General features: G+C 31.1%; 1 protein-coding gene across 1 annotated transcript in view; it reads left to right on the top strand.

Moving 5' to 3' along the window:
- The first annotated feature begins 2,770 nt into the window (after positions 1 to 2,770).
- Positions 2,771 to 14,244, top strand: part of LOC113401358 (cationic amino acid transporter 3) — a 128,237-nt gene continuing 116,763 nt past the window's right edge. The window contains exon 1 of the mRNA XM_026641247.2: positions 2,771 to 2,912. The gene's annotated coding sequence lies outside the window, so the exon portion shown is untranslated. The remainder of the gene's footprint in view (positions 2,913 to 14,244) is intronic.

The raw sequence follows: 14,244 nt of genomic DNA on the forward strand, positions 1-14,244 counted from the left end.
AGAAGATTGAAGACATAATTCTACAGTTAGTCACTTGGTAGCAGGGTTTTCTACTGCCGCCTGGGTAACCACCCATTCGTCGAACATTCTACCCTCAAACAGCAGTATCCAGTACTGTTGTGTTCCGGTTTGAGCGATTGTAACTTCAAGGGACATAATAACTTAGTTCCCAAGGTTGGCGGCACATTGGCAATATAAGGAATGCTTAATATTTCTTAAAGCGCCATTGTCTATAGGCGGTAGTGACCACTTGCTATCAGGTGGCACATTTGCTCGTCCTACTACTATCTACCTCTATATCATAAAATAAGATCACAACATATTTTGTCAAGTGTATTTCTGGTGAATGTAAAATAAAGTGAAAAGTTTGTCCACTCTAATGATTAATTTATTAATTTTCTGGCGAAGATATCTCATATATTCAAGAAAATTTCTTATAAGAATATAAAGTCAAACTTAGTATAAATAATAAGTCAGACAAATTTAAAGGACGGAGAGTTTAGATTATCTTAATTTAACATAATGATTTAAAATTATATTCATTACTACTTTATTTTACTCGTTTATTTATTATACTCAATCTTATATTTAAATATATTAAATAAACGAATTTAATCGAAACGATTTTTTTTTGTCCTCGTTAATTGCATAAAAATATCCAATACCTAATATTAAACAATCTATTCAAGATTAGACAATTTAAATGATTTGAAGTAATTATAGTATTTGTTGTGACGATTCAATGATCAAACGAAAACAATTCCCAAAATAAATATATTTTATAAATGGCAAATTTGCTTTAAAATGTACGTATACATAATATTATTTTCATTATAATCATAATATAATGTATGAAGCCTCATTCACCATGGAGTTGAGAGTGGTAGCGGAAAGGAAGCATGACGGTTTATATAATATAAGGTGGTTAGACACACAAATATATATTTAATATTAAAAAATAACTTAGTAATAAATAAGGCTCACCAAGTAGTCTAATTTGTAAAAAGTTTATTTCAACAACCATCTAAGAGGAAACTTTAAAGATATGTCATTGACCGAAAAGTTTATAGAATCTCGTCTACCAAAGGATATATCGCGAAAAGACTCAAAGATCAAATGACACAAAGAGTGTTTGCGCTGGATTCCTAAATGAGTGGCTTCGGCAGGTCGCTGCTAACACCCATATAACTGTCGGAACTAAGAATATATTGTTAAAATTACAATATAAATATTTATAAAAATAAAACTAAACTTCCCTCTATAATGTCGTACTACTTGATCGATTAAAGTCGTCAAATTTTTTGTTTTTTTTTTTTATTTTATGATAGGTGGCAAACGAGAAGGAGGCTCACCTGATGGAAAGTGACCACCTCCACCCATGAACATCTACAACACCGCGAGGCTTGCAGATGCGTTGCCCGCCTTTAAGGAAGGAGTACGCTCTTATCTTGAAGAATCCCAAGTCGTATCGGTATAGACATATTTTTACATGAAGAAGGTTTATATGAAATGTTCTTCCTTCATTCTCTTTACTAGATGGTTCTGCCGAAATGTTAACCTCTATACCAATTATATTGAAATAGTTATGTATTCGCAGAGAGAATAAAAATCTTTCATTAATTACTATTAAATAATACTATATCGCCATAGCTAACGTCATCATGATAATATGACAAGAATGTACATAAAACCTCATTTATTTTCTAAAAACTATGAAAAGGTGTCGTTTAAATAAAAATATAATTCATGATTACGCTGCAATTTGCAATTACGAAGAGAAAACCACGAACACAGGCGTATAACATACTTCGTATAAGTGTTGTTTTATCCACGACAATACGGGAAAGTAGAAGACGAAAAGCTACCTGAAGCCTAAGATCTTTTCAAATAATACATTCCCGGCCTCCGAAGTTTCAATGTTTAGGTATAAATAAAATAGATAGTAAAATTGTTTAACAAAAACAAACTTTTCAATTCAGTTAATAAGTATTTTTTTCAAAAACAATACCTGTAGCACATAAACTGAATTAATTATATTATTCACAAATTGAAAATACAATATAAAAGCTAGAGCAGGTCTGTTAGATTGTAGATAGCTCACTACTTATTTCGCCTTTGTTCTGGTTTGTTATTGAGGAATTGTTATGCAGTAAAAACTTATTTACATTGCAAAGGAAGATTATTCTAATTGGATAAATAAATTTAAAATAAATTAATATAAATTAATTCGTTTCCCATTATCATTCGTACGTACGAGTGTAATTATAACCATAGTGGTTATATTTGTATTAATACCCTAAATGCCGCAATCGAAACACCTTACCTCCTTAATTACACCCAGTTAAATAAAAACGTTTCTCCTATTTCATAAAATTTAGGCGTGGGTACGAGTTTTTGAATATATTAATAATTTACTAAAAGTTGAAAGTGACCTTAATGTCATTAAAAATTCCTTAAATACCACCTAAATTACCCCTATTTCGTGACCTTAATTATATTTACGTCAGACGTTAGATGAACACTAACTTTAAAAAATCGATGAAAGTACTTATGTCGCGTTAGATTTTTATATTTTAGAAAGTAGTATTTTATATATTTGTTTGAGTAATATCACATGGTCATCGATCGCTAAGACGATGAGAATAATGACAGATGAATTGTTTAAAGGTTCCTCGCATTTTGGCAATGGTGCGCGGTCACATTAGAGCAGGGGTTAGCGGGAGAGTTGGTGCGGTGCGCGCGGGGTCGATAAGCAGTGTTGTTCGTTCGGTTGAGGTGGGTAGTCGTACTCCAACCTCCCTTCGAGTTCGGCATCGCGACGCGCGCCAAGCGCTGCTCGCTGATAAGCCACACTGGTGACACACTTACCAACGCTGTCTACGACACTGGGCGCGCCAACAATCAACTTTCCAGTAAGTTTAAAATATTTCAGACAGCTTACAAACTCTGCGACATTGAAACTATTGAAGGGTCAACTATACTGAACCATAACTTTTGCAAGTAGTAAAATCAAGATTGTAAAAATTTATTTCAATATAATTTTGCGTCGCTTTTGTGATCGCAGATCCGCGAATGTTGTTTAAGTAGGTGACCCAACAAAACGTGTCGGTATTTTTAGGTTAAACCATTGTGTCAATCTTAGGGAATTTACTCGTACTTCGTTTGCAGCAGCGCGCCGCATGTTTACTGAAACTATGCGCAAAATGCGTAAAATTATGGTAAATTTTATTTTCAGAAATTGACTTTCACCTTACAGAAACAGTTATATTGTGTTAGTGGTAGGATTTTTTTTTAAATAACGTAAAAAATAGTAATCGCCTGCTACTATTTAAAAACCTTTGTACGTGCTACGATCCAGAGTTAAAAAATTCTGGCGTAGCATAGTATTGTATTACCGTTATCTACGAAGCGTTCGTGCTCAGTATTTTAAATTTGTAACGATAAAAGTTAATAGCTAAAGCGAAAATTATATGTATAAGTCAAACCAATTATATTTTTATCATAATTTTACGTTTCCGATTTAAATTTCAAAAATACTTGAAAAACTAACGAGATTAAAGATTTTGATATATTAGGAGTTCGGAAACTTAGATAGGTTTATTTGAGGTAGAAAGTTCTTTATATTATAATATTAAATAAAACTTAATAGTATTTAAAATGTAGAGCTTTTAATGCAGTTTCTTTAAATAAAAATGAAAATGCGACGGCATCGCTAGTGTCATAATTATTATTAAATGTGTCGCCTTAAAGCAATGATATATTAATTTATAACGCACTACTTAACAGCTCGAGCTGACTTTTTATTACTTCGTGTAAATTTTTTAAATTAAATTTACTTAAGCTATTTATGTAAGCTGCTCTCGGTATTCTCAATTTTAACACTTTAAATTATACATTCCGTGCTTAAACTACTTATATTATGTACTCCAAGATACAATTTTAACTTTTAATACCACAGTTGATACTTTTCATTTATTTCAAACATTTTTTTTTATAGTTGTAATGGAATAGGCTTTTGTCTTCCATCTCACCTGATGGAAAGTATTAAATTATTATTATTATTATACCACATCTTGTGGTTTGAGGAATACTAGTCATTATTGTTACTCTATGAGATCATTGCGATCCATTCTAACGCGTATTTGAATGGCTTGATCGACTATTTGTTAATTATATCGGCGTACAAATGGTAAAAAAAAATATTTTTGTTGCAAACAATGATTAAAATTGTATTTCGTAACGTTTTGGCAAATATCTTTTGCAGCTTACTCCATTAATATCTGGAACTACTTTTCTGCAATGAGGGCCAACTGTTGGACGTAACTCATCTTCCCATCTGGTCTTTTGCTTTCTATTTTTCATTTTTCGTTCCTGAGATGCGTATTGATCACTCTTTCACTTTGAATTCATCGCCACTTCTGATTATTTCTTTTAGCTGGTATATAAGTACGGTTTTTCTGCTCATAATTGATTATACATATCTTCATCCCACGTTGACAGCCATTGTTGCTGGATTTTGTGAGCTTCAATAGATTATTTTTTGTTTATTTTCTTTGTTGTCTGGTCTTCCAAGATGTAATTTTACAATTGTCATCAAGTTTTCTTTAGAGGTGTAAGTTTCTTTGCTGGCTTTACTGATATCGTTTGACAACTTTCTCAATCTAGTTTCCAATTTTTCAGAAGCTTCCTCAAATATGAGAAGATCATCAACAGAGCAAAGGCGCTTTAATTTTGTTTCATTATTTTAGGGCCTCGCCTGTCTCTCTCCAATCTCCGGAAAATCCCTTACAGGTCAGCCGAAAATAATTTGTGAGATAGCGTATTTGCCTGATGCCTTATGTTATTAGGAAGTCATCACTTAATGTTTCCAGTTATACAGGCGCTGTGTTAATGCTACAGTTTACCTTTTGTATAATAAAGACTCACGACTTGCTCGTCTAGATTTTCCTTAATAAGGAAACTTTAATGTGAAAACTTTAATGTAGTCTGTAAATTCTGGGTAAAGATTTTTATTGTATTTGCTGTGGTTTTCGACGATATGCCTGGCAGTACAGATATGTGTTTTGCACAATTTATGCTATTTTTTATCAAGCTTATGTTAGATTAGGTCGAGTCTGTCTGTTCTATTCTCTGACTTAGGTCTAGATTTAATATGTTAATTTTCTTACATTGGGTCCAAATTCCTATTTCTGTTTATTTGCTAACACCATTGAGCAGTCCTTAGGTAACACCATAAATAACATAGCTATTGTTTTGACTTAACATTTTCTTCAATGACATGGAATGCCTCTTCGAATTTTGAATTATCTTCGTTATGAGATTTTACTTATGTAATTAAATTACAAATATAATTAATAATTCATATTTTTATCGAATTTATACTTAGCTTTAGTTAATTTCTTTAAGATAAGTTCGAATTGTTGTTAATCGTCTACATAGTTTTAATTTGTTTTAGACAATATTCTTAATTTGTTTTAATAACACTTTCGTGTAATTGATTTATTTTTGCAATTTACAATATTCCATAGTTGGTAGTCTATGATGGTCATTGCCGTTAGATCTCTCTATAGTGACAAGTATTTTACTGATAAATGTTTCGATGATTTTCATAAAGTTTCTTTGTTTTTCGAGTTGCCATAAATATTGTCCTTTAGTCGTATTTTAATGACACAAGTAACAATATACCATTGTTTAAGAAACCTATCTCGATGTCGTATGGTGTCAATAATGGATCATAAAATGACACTATGTGGCTTTGTTTAGCGTCTAAATTTGTAATATCGTTTTTAGTATCGTTAATTATTATTTTCTCTTAAAATTAAATATATAATAGTTATTGTCTCCACTAATACTACAACGGCTGGTCCATTTTTTGCCCAAAGGACCGGAATTTCGATTCAATGGGGAAAATTTGTTAGCATTCGTGCGCCATTCGTACATAATTATAAGCTTAATGTAAATTATTATTATGATAATTAATCTCACGTATTATAAATTAAATATTTAAATCTAATCTCTAAATATGGTTTTTTCTTCAATATTTTAAAAATAATGTCATTTAATATTATTTCAATTTTTTTAAAAAACAATGATATAAAAATATACCGCCATCCGACATACATCCGACATCAATATCACTTGAAATTTGAGTTCAGAATCGAAATCGTCAGAAAATATATGGAACACATAAGGCTGTTTACACTCAACGATGCAAATGATGGACCCTTTTTAGTGGCCTTTGCGTAAGCGAGCTTTATTACACGCTATGAATCGTGACACCACAGTGACAGCGGCGAGCGATGATGCAGCTCTGATAAGTGCTTGAGTTTAGTTTATATTGTACGAAAGATGGTGACCGTCATCGTGCGGTGCTATTTCTTCATCGTAATAAGTGCGTACATGTGTATATTTTAAAAAGCCGCTCATTTTAATATTTATATTAGCATATCCTAACTCTGCCATAATCTGCCATAATGATGCCATTACCAAATTAAGGGCCGGAATAAGATTATGACTGGAGGCCATACAATGACATTATATTATGCACAGATCGTATGTGAACATGATATTATGTACATATTCATAAGCATTCGTATGAATTAAATAGTAGATAATAGCGGATATTTAATTAATTCATATCGAATTTAATATTTGTAAAACATTGAAAAGGATTTGGTCTTGTTTTTTCGATTGGGACTTTTCCACGTCCTTCTATAAATACGAAACTATTTTTAGGGGTACTTGTCAAGGAATGTAAGAGGCTATTTTTGAACACTAGATTGTGGCTACATTTATTAGAAATAGTTGAAATGTTAATGTTTGGTTTAAGAATACTAAATGTTTTCGATTTATCTCAAAAGGCTAGTCTTACCGAAGATGCGCAAGAAAATTTAAAGAGAACTAACAAGTTCCACTGGTCTCTATCGATCATAGGTATTTTTTTAAAGCCAACTATAAATACTCTTGATAAAGAGGATCTAAAATTGTAAAACGAGGTTTTTATTGGAAGGAAAGAAGTAATTTTAATTTTTTGAGGAGACGTAGAAGTATGATGATATAGTACACTGGTTTAGCGTAAATAATCTTAGGCTGAATAATAAAAAAACTAAAATTGTAAAATTTAGCACACCAAACGTGCAAAATGTAAAACCCGATGTACTTATCAATGGGGAATCGATGGATCCAGTTGAAACAACTCAATTTCTTGGCCTTACTCTTGATGCCAAGTTACAGTGGCTCCCCCATATAAACGGATTGGCGGGTAGACTGAGTTCTGCGGCATTTGCGGTCAAAAAAATTAGATTATTTACCGATGTTGATTCGGCTCGCCTAGTTTATTTCAGTTACTTTCACAGTATAATGTCCTACGGTATTATGCTTTGGGGTAACGCAGCCGCTATCCATACTATATTTGTGCTGCAGAAGAGGGCTATTCGCGCAGTCTATAACCTAGGAGCCCAGGAATCATTAAGGTATAAATTTAAAGAAATTAAGATATTGACTGTTGCTTCTCAATATATATTCTGTAATGTTTTATATGTACGGAAAAATATTAATGTTTTTATGAGAAATGTGATTCTCATAACATTGGTACAAGGAACAAATACAATCTTGTTACTCCTGTTACTCGACTGCATAGAGTCAGTAACTCTTTTGTGGGGCAATGTATACGCTTCTACAACAGGATCCCAGTAAGCGTTCAAAATGTTTCTGTTGCCAAATTTTAAAAAATTGTTAAGGAACGCTTGTGTGCTAAAGGTTACTATACAATTAGTGAGTTTATGTTTGATAGCACACCTTGGGAATGAAACGATCGACCCGCTGAGTTTCTTTCGCCGGTTCTTCTCAGGTCAGGGTGTTCCTTTTTCCGAACCGGTGGTAGTGTTTAATTTGACCATCAATAAGTAAGTGTAATGCTTCTATGTTGAATAAAGGAATTTGAGTTTGAGTTTGAGTAGGAGAGATATGAGAATTGTAGTATTCGCATACCTTCTGTTGTTGTTGGTTTCGTTGTTTTAGTGGATATTCCGGTGCTCTCAACACCAGCTAATACTATATACTGCCCCGATTTTTCGTTGTTAGATCGTTTCTTTTTTAATTTGATTGTCTTAAAACATAAAAATCAAATATTATCTCGTGTGATTCAATCGACAGTCGTTGATTCAAATTCGGACAAGCACATGCTCGGCGGTAAATGGAAATATCACTAACAGATATGTTTGATAAAATTGGATGTGTATCTACCAACTATTAGAGCACAGTGTAAAATCGGAAGCTTCTTCCACCAATGATATACGTACTGCTAGAATGGTATTCATAGATAAACTGCTTCTTTAATATAATTTTAACAAAATGCTTCTCGATATTTACTAACTCATACAAATTTATTAGAGCAGTTCCTGAGAACTAAACATGGTGCAATCGTGAATTATCGTCGGACTTTGCTTTTGTCAAAATCATTTCATTAAGGCAAAAATGATAACCTAAATCGAGCACATGTTCTAGCGAACCAGGGTCACTAGCTAGTACTTATATATAAAAATGATAAACTAAATTATATGTCTTAATCCATTGATCGATTCGCCTCTCTCAAACAGTTATTGCCCATCACCTATAAATCATAGTGCCCTTGAGAGACTATAAGCTTCTAACACTATTTGTAAATTTAATACGTAACACATAAAATATTTTTATAACTGAAGAATAAGAAAACCAGATCATCGACTTATAAAATATAATCATTGATTAACTTGAAATGCAAATTAGAAAATCGTGATAAAAATATAACTCGCTTTACTAAAACAACGATATATTCTCTTGTGTTATTATTTTTTAAGACAGGCGAAAGGTGAAAAAAACGTTAAGGCTGTGCAGCTTAATAAAGTTTAGGGTAATTAGGTGCAAATTAGGTGTGAGCCTTTGAAAAGTATGCGCTTAATATGTATGTGCCGCTAGCGTGAAAATGTTCTGTTAAGGAAAGTACTTTGATTTTTCATTAATAAAGAAAATTCGTCATTGTTCAGATGATATGATGCGTATTATTTTTGTTATGCAAGAGCAATTTAAAAAGAGAAACCGATTGTTTAATGAATCACTTCTTCAATTTGATTAACCATTATATTCAATATATAGTTGCATAAGAAGAAAAAAGATTGTTAGTCTAACATAACTCAATATACTTTAATACCAGTCATTAAATATTGTAGGAGATTCCACGTTAGGGCAAGCTATATATATAGGTTTTCCATTGAGAAATTCGCAGGAGCCTGGAATCTAGAAATTAGCACCGTTTATTGTCCCGTTGCTTGAGAAGAACGTATATTTAATATTGTATTCCGCTCAGTTAACCAGTCTCTTGAGAATGGTTCCGTACCCGGATTGGACAACAAACAGTAAGATAACAACAAATTCAACAATAAAATCAAAAAGTTTAAAAATTTAACACGTCATATTAAATGGTGCCGAATGTAAAATACATTTAAACAAAATAAAAACTATTTTTTAGTTAAATTTTGTAGCCATCGTATATAAGAGAGTTGAGGTCGATAATAGATCACACTGGAAACATACAATCGGAGAGGGAATTTTAATGTTTAATTATAACAGTATCGTACGACAATTTAATTATAAAAGTGTCGACATTATAAGGCTTATTTCATCAAATCAAATAATAGATAAAAATACGTATTTGAACGTATTCCTAATCGCATTCTTTACTTGTTCTAATTCCTATGTAACCGAATGAACGAAAAAAACAGTATGAACAAAAAAAGACGGACGACTACTCGAAAACATTGTCAATCAAACATCGTGAAGACGTTTTTGATCGATCACTATTTGTAATTAATGTGTTTACGAACGCCGTCGGTGATGACCTTTCTTGTTGCTAATGTTGAATGTAGTTGTTAATATGACAAAATACCAATAGTTGTTATATTTTAATCTTCAGTAATTAATTGTTCGGTTTGTGCTACATTGTTATTGTTTATCCGTCTTTGGAACTAATTTAAATATAGATATATAACGATAAATATTTATAAAAATATAACAATATTATGTAAAATATTATGTACACTAAAATGGGTCGCTTGAATGAAACTTTTCGTCTTAGAGCGTAGCCGTGGCAATTGTCAAAAATATCAATATCACACACTACGCGTATGTAATTTCCGTAGTTCGGGATGGCAAAATAAAATTATGTTTTACAATGATGCTCCAATCTCTCTATATGTCTTTTCAATCCCTCACATTCATCCAATTGTTTTCCTTATGACAACTCAATCATTTTTAAAATAAGAAATAGTGTTACATGCCAGTATTAAATGTTATTCCATATAAAATAATATTAACTAAAGTTGTACAAATTATTGATCAATTAATTACAATAATAATTGTATATGTTTATAATATGTAATAATAATAATAATGTGATATTATTAATGATATAATTAATTATGATATCCTATGATGTAGCACCGTATGGAGGCTAGGGCTAGTCTCTAACACGTATTAAAATATCATTTTTATAACAACATTTGAATTCATGCCCTAATAATAAATTATAAGTTCTGTTATAATAATTGTTCTGTATAAGATAGGTTAGGAGCTAATTCTACCACGCTGCTCTAATGCGGATTGGTGGCTAATTTTAATTTAAGCCATGCGGGTTTCGTCGAGATAATTTCCGTTACCGCCGAGTACGAGATAAATTATAAACACAAATTAAGCATGTGGAAATTCAGATGTGATTGCTCGGATTTGAACCCACAATCTTCGGTTAAGATTCTGGTATTCTCAGCATTGGGAAATTTCAGCTCAAGCATATTTTTTAAGTATAGCACGTTAACATTACTTTAGAATATCAATGGAATTGCAAAAAAATAATTTAAGAACATTTTTTCTCAATTACCGAATAATGTTTTCCAATCAATAAGTTGGTAGAAATAAATTGAGCCATACATAACAATAATATTTTTATAAATAAATTATATTTGATGAAATATATAATGAAAAATATTGTATTTAAAGAAGGGAAAATAAGTGATGGAATATTTTAGTACTTAATAATTATGCATTTCTCTTAGTTCCGGTAGTTTTGTTTCATATTTCTACCTTAGCAATACAGAGCGTGAACTACAGGGGTACGCGTTCTACGTAATGTTATTTCCGTCAAGCAATTTCCTTTTTAGATCGACCTAGTTTCAGATAAAAAAGAGTTACTACATTTTGTAAAATTTTTAGCTATTTTTAGTTATACATATATATTTTAGTTATTTTTATACCAAAAATTATACACCCACAGATTTTTCTACGGCTTACGAGTTGTTTGGAGAACTTCCATACAAACTTCCATCCTAAGTTTCGTTAACCTTATATGTGATACATTTTGACGAATAACCATATTTAAAATGTAAGAAATGACGAATTTGCACACAACATTTCATGCCCCATTCTAAGCAGGTTATCCCTTAGAAATTGAATTTTGAAAACCCCTTTTTTAGTACTTACGTTCCATAACGAATTCCTGTGCAAAATTTCACCCTGTTAGACCCTTAGACAATTAAAGATATAATAATATTAGATATTATGCTATGAGGTCACTCATCCGTCACTCAACCGTCAGGTTAGGTTTTAAAATATACCTATATTTTGAAAATAGAAAAAAGGTTTTCATTCCATTAACGTATAAACTTCAATTTTGTCTGAATATTTTAAAAATAATTAATTTCAACTTTCTACAATATCATATTTTTTTGTTTAAATTTGAAGTAAATATGTGAACAAAACATTGAATACCACTAATTACCGTTCTTTATATTAGAATTTCGTGAAATAATAATAATGGATTAAAATCTGGACATATAACTTTATAAACAAAATTGAATATGCGCAAAATTAGGACCATCAAACAAAACATGGTAACCGGTAATTTAACAATAATAATCAAAATAAGTTCGTTTAATTTTTGTTTATGATACATGGTTATGACGTAACATAAAACCTGATACACCTACGTACTGTTCATTTAAGGGTTTTGGCCTATTGTCAAAGTTCTTATAACAATAGGAGCAAATGACATAAATGTAAATAAAGTTCTACGTTTTACTTCTTTTGAACAATTCTTGAAAATTATAATATTTTTTATATTTAATTATGTTTCTTTATGAATCGCGATGAATGAATCTTTATTTACGTAATACTGTCATGTTTTGATTTCTTTTAAAATAAAACATAAAAAACACTGTATATAACTTATAAAATTGAATGACGTACGTCACAAAACTACTACAGATAAAGATAAATTATGTAATTAAGGATTAAAATAAATATATAGGTATATATTTGTCGTCTCGTCTCGCATGAAACTGTACGTACTGAATGTTTACTTTACGAAGGGCGTGCGATGGATTTGAAACATTACTCTTCTCTCTTTCATGGATTCTCAGTTATCAATTATGCTTTCACTGATATAAATTCATACAGGCATTTCCATGTTTATTCATAATTTGTGCCAAAGTGGACTGCGTGCAAATGAATAAACGTTTATATACATACCTAGTTCGTTTTTTGTCCTTTGAGCACGTTTTAAACCAAATCAACGTCAATTTAATTACTCATTAACCTGACATTGAAGAATTTTTTAGTACTTTGATTAAGTACTGAAGTCAGTTTAATGTAATTTTAAAATGATTAACTGACATACAATGCTGAACCTCAAAAACTGAAGTCAAATAAATTTTAGATATCAACTTGTTTCAAATTAAAAATGTTGGGAATAGTTATATAATATATTTTAATATATTTCCAAATAATATTTGACTAGTTGAACTATCGTCAATATTTACGAAGTTGCTGTTCTATTTTGTTGACAAATACTAATTAAATATTCGTAATTAAAACTGGAATATAATCTAAAATAAAGTACGACTGAATGAGCTGTAAATTAAATACGTCGTTTGCTCGGAGCAAACTAATTCACGTATTTCATAATAAAAGTAATTCACATTCGAGAGACGAAAGAATATGTTTTAAAACTCATATTGAAATAATATTGTCAACAAATGGATGCATGCATTATTGTAAGAAAATATTTTTACTCAGAGAACTAACAGAGATTTAAAAGAACTTTTTTTTTCTTTTTTTCTATTGCATGGTTTGGTGGACTGGCAAATGGGCCACCTTATGGTAAGACATTGACTTGCTTTCATTCGTATTTTATGTATTCAAGTAGCATATCAAACAATTGCGTTTAAAGTTTTGTACAGTTGTTGATGATACTTGAGTCAAGATTTCAAGTATAATAGCACCAAAATGAATTATATGTTGACTGATTTCTGCTACGGCGGTTGAGCTCAAGAGAGTCTCTAACCCGATTACACTATCTTACTAGGGAGTGTAAGTATGTACGTACTGTAAATTTTCAGACTCCGGGCTGCTAGTCACAATTTTTCGTTAGAAGAATCCAATAACCTTTTTGTTCAACGGACCCGATATCGAATCCAATATCTCGAAGTCCTGGGAGGACTTGTGACTTGAGGACTATGCGCTTACTAGTAGACCGAGGCAGTATCAAGAAGCATTTAGATATTAAATTTACAAAAAAAAGTATTCCAACGCTGGCCGGGCCTTAAGTTAGTTGTACATAAAAGTGGCCGTTAATAATGTTAAAAACTGTTGATTTAGTTTTTTAATAGACGCAAGACTAACAAAAGAATGTCTGGAAAATGCATTGCTTGTAGGAGTAATGGCATTATTTTACAAGCTCGTTAAAACGAAAATGTCATTGGTTTAAATATATTTTATATCATTTTAGTAAAAGATAAAACAAAATGGAATGTGGGTTTTGCTCTTTTTAACAATGAAAACGTTGATAACGCCTACTTTATATATGTATATTATATATTCCCGTTATATATAAATTAACGTTTATAATATAAATATTTATGCCGGTATTTTTTAATGAATGTGCACAGCCCATTTAAATTTACAAGGCTTGGTCATGTATGAACTACCACACCCATTTTTTTCTTATGAGGCAGTTGTTCCGGCTAATTGACCATTCAATTTACGACATCAGAATGATAGTTAAACGTAATGAAGAGAATATATACACCGATTATAAATATCACAGATCGAAAGATAATGTAAATTGTTTGTTCATTGCATCTACAATGGACAAAAGATTAATAATATTGAAAATAAGCAAGGAAAATATTCCATGTATTTATACTTTTTTTTTCAAAT

The sequence above is a fragment of the Vanessa tameamea genome, chromosome Z (assembly GCF_037043105.1).
Source record: "Vanessa tameamea isolate UH-Manoa-2023 chromosome Z, ilVanTame1 primary haplotype, whole genome shotgun sequence".
NCBI classification, from domain to species: Eukaryota; Metazoa; Arthropoda; class Insecta; order Lepidoptera; family Nymphalidae; genus Vanessa; species Vanessa tameamea.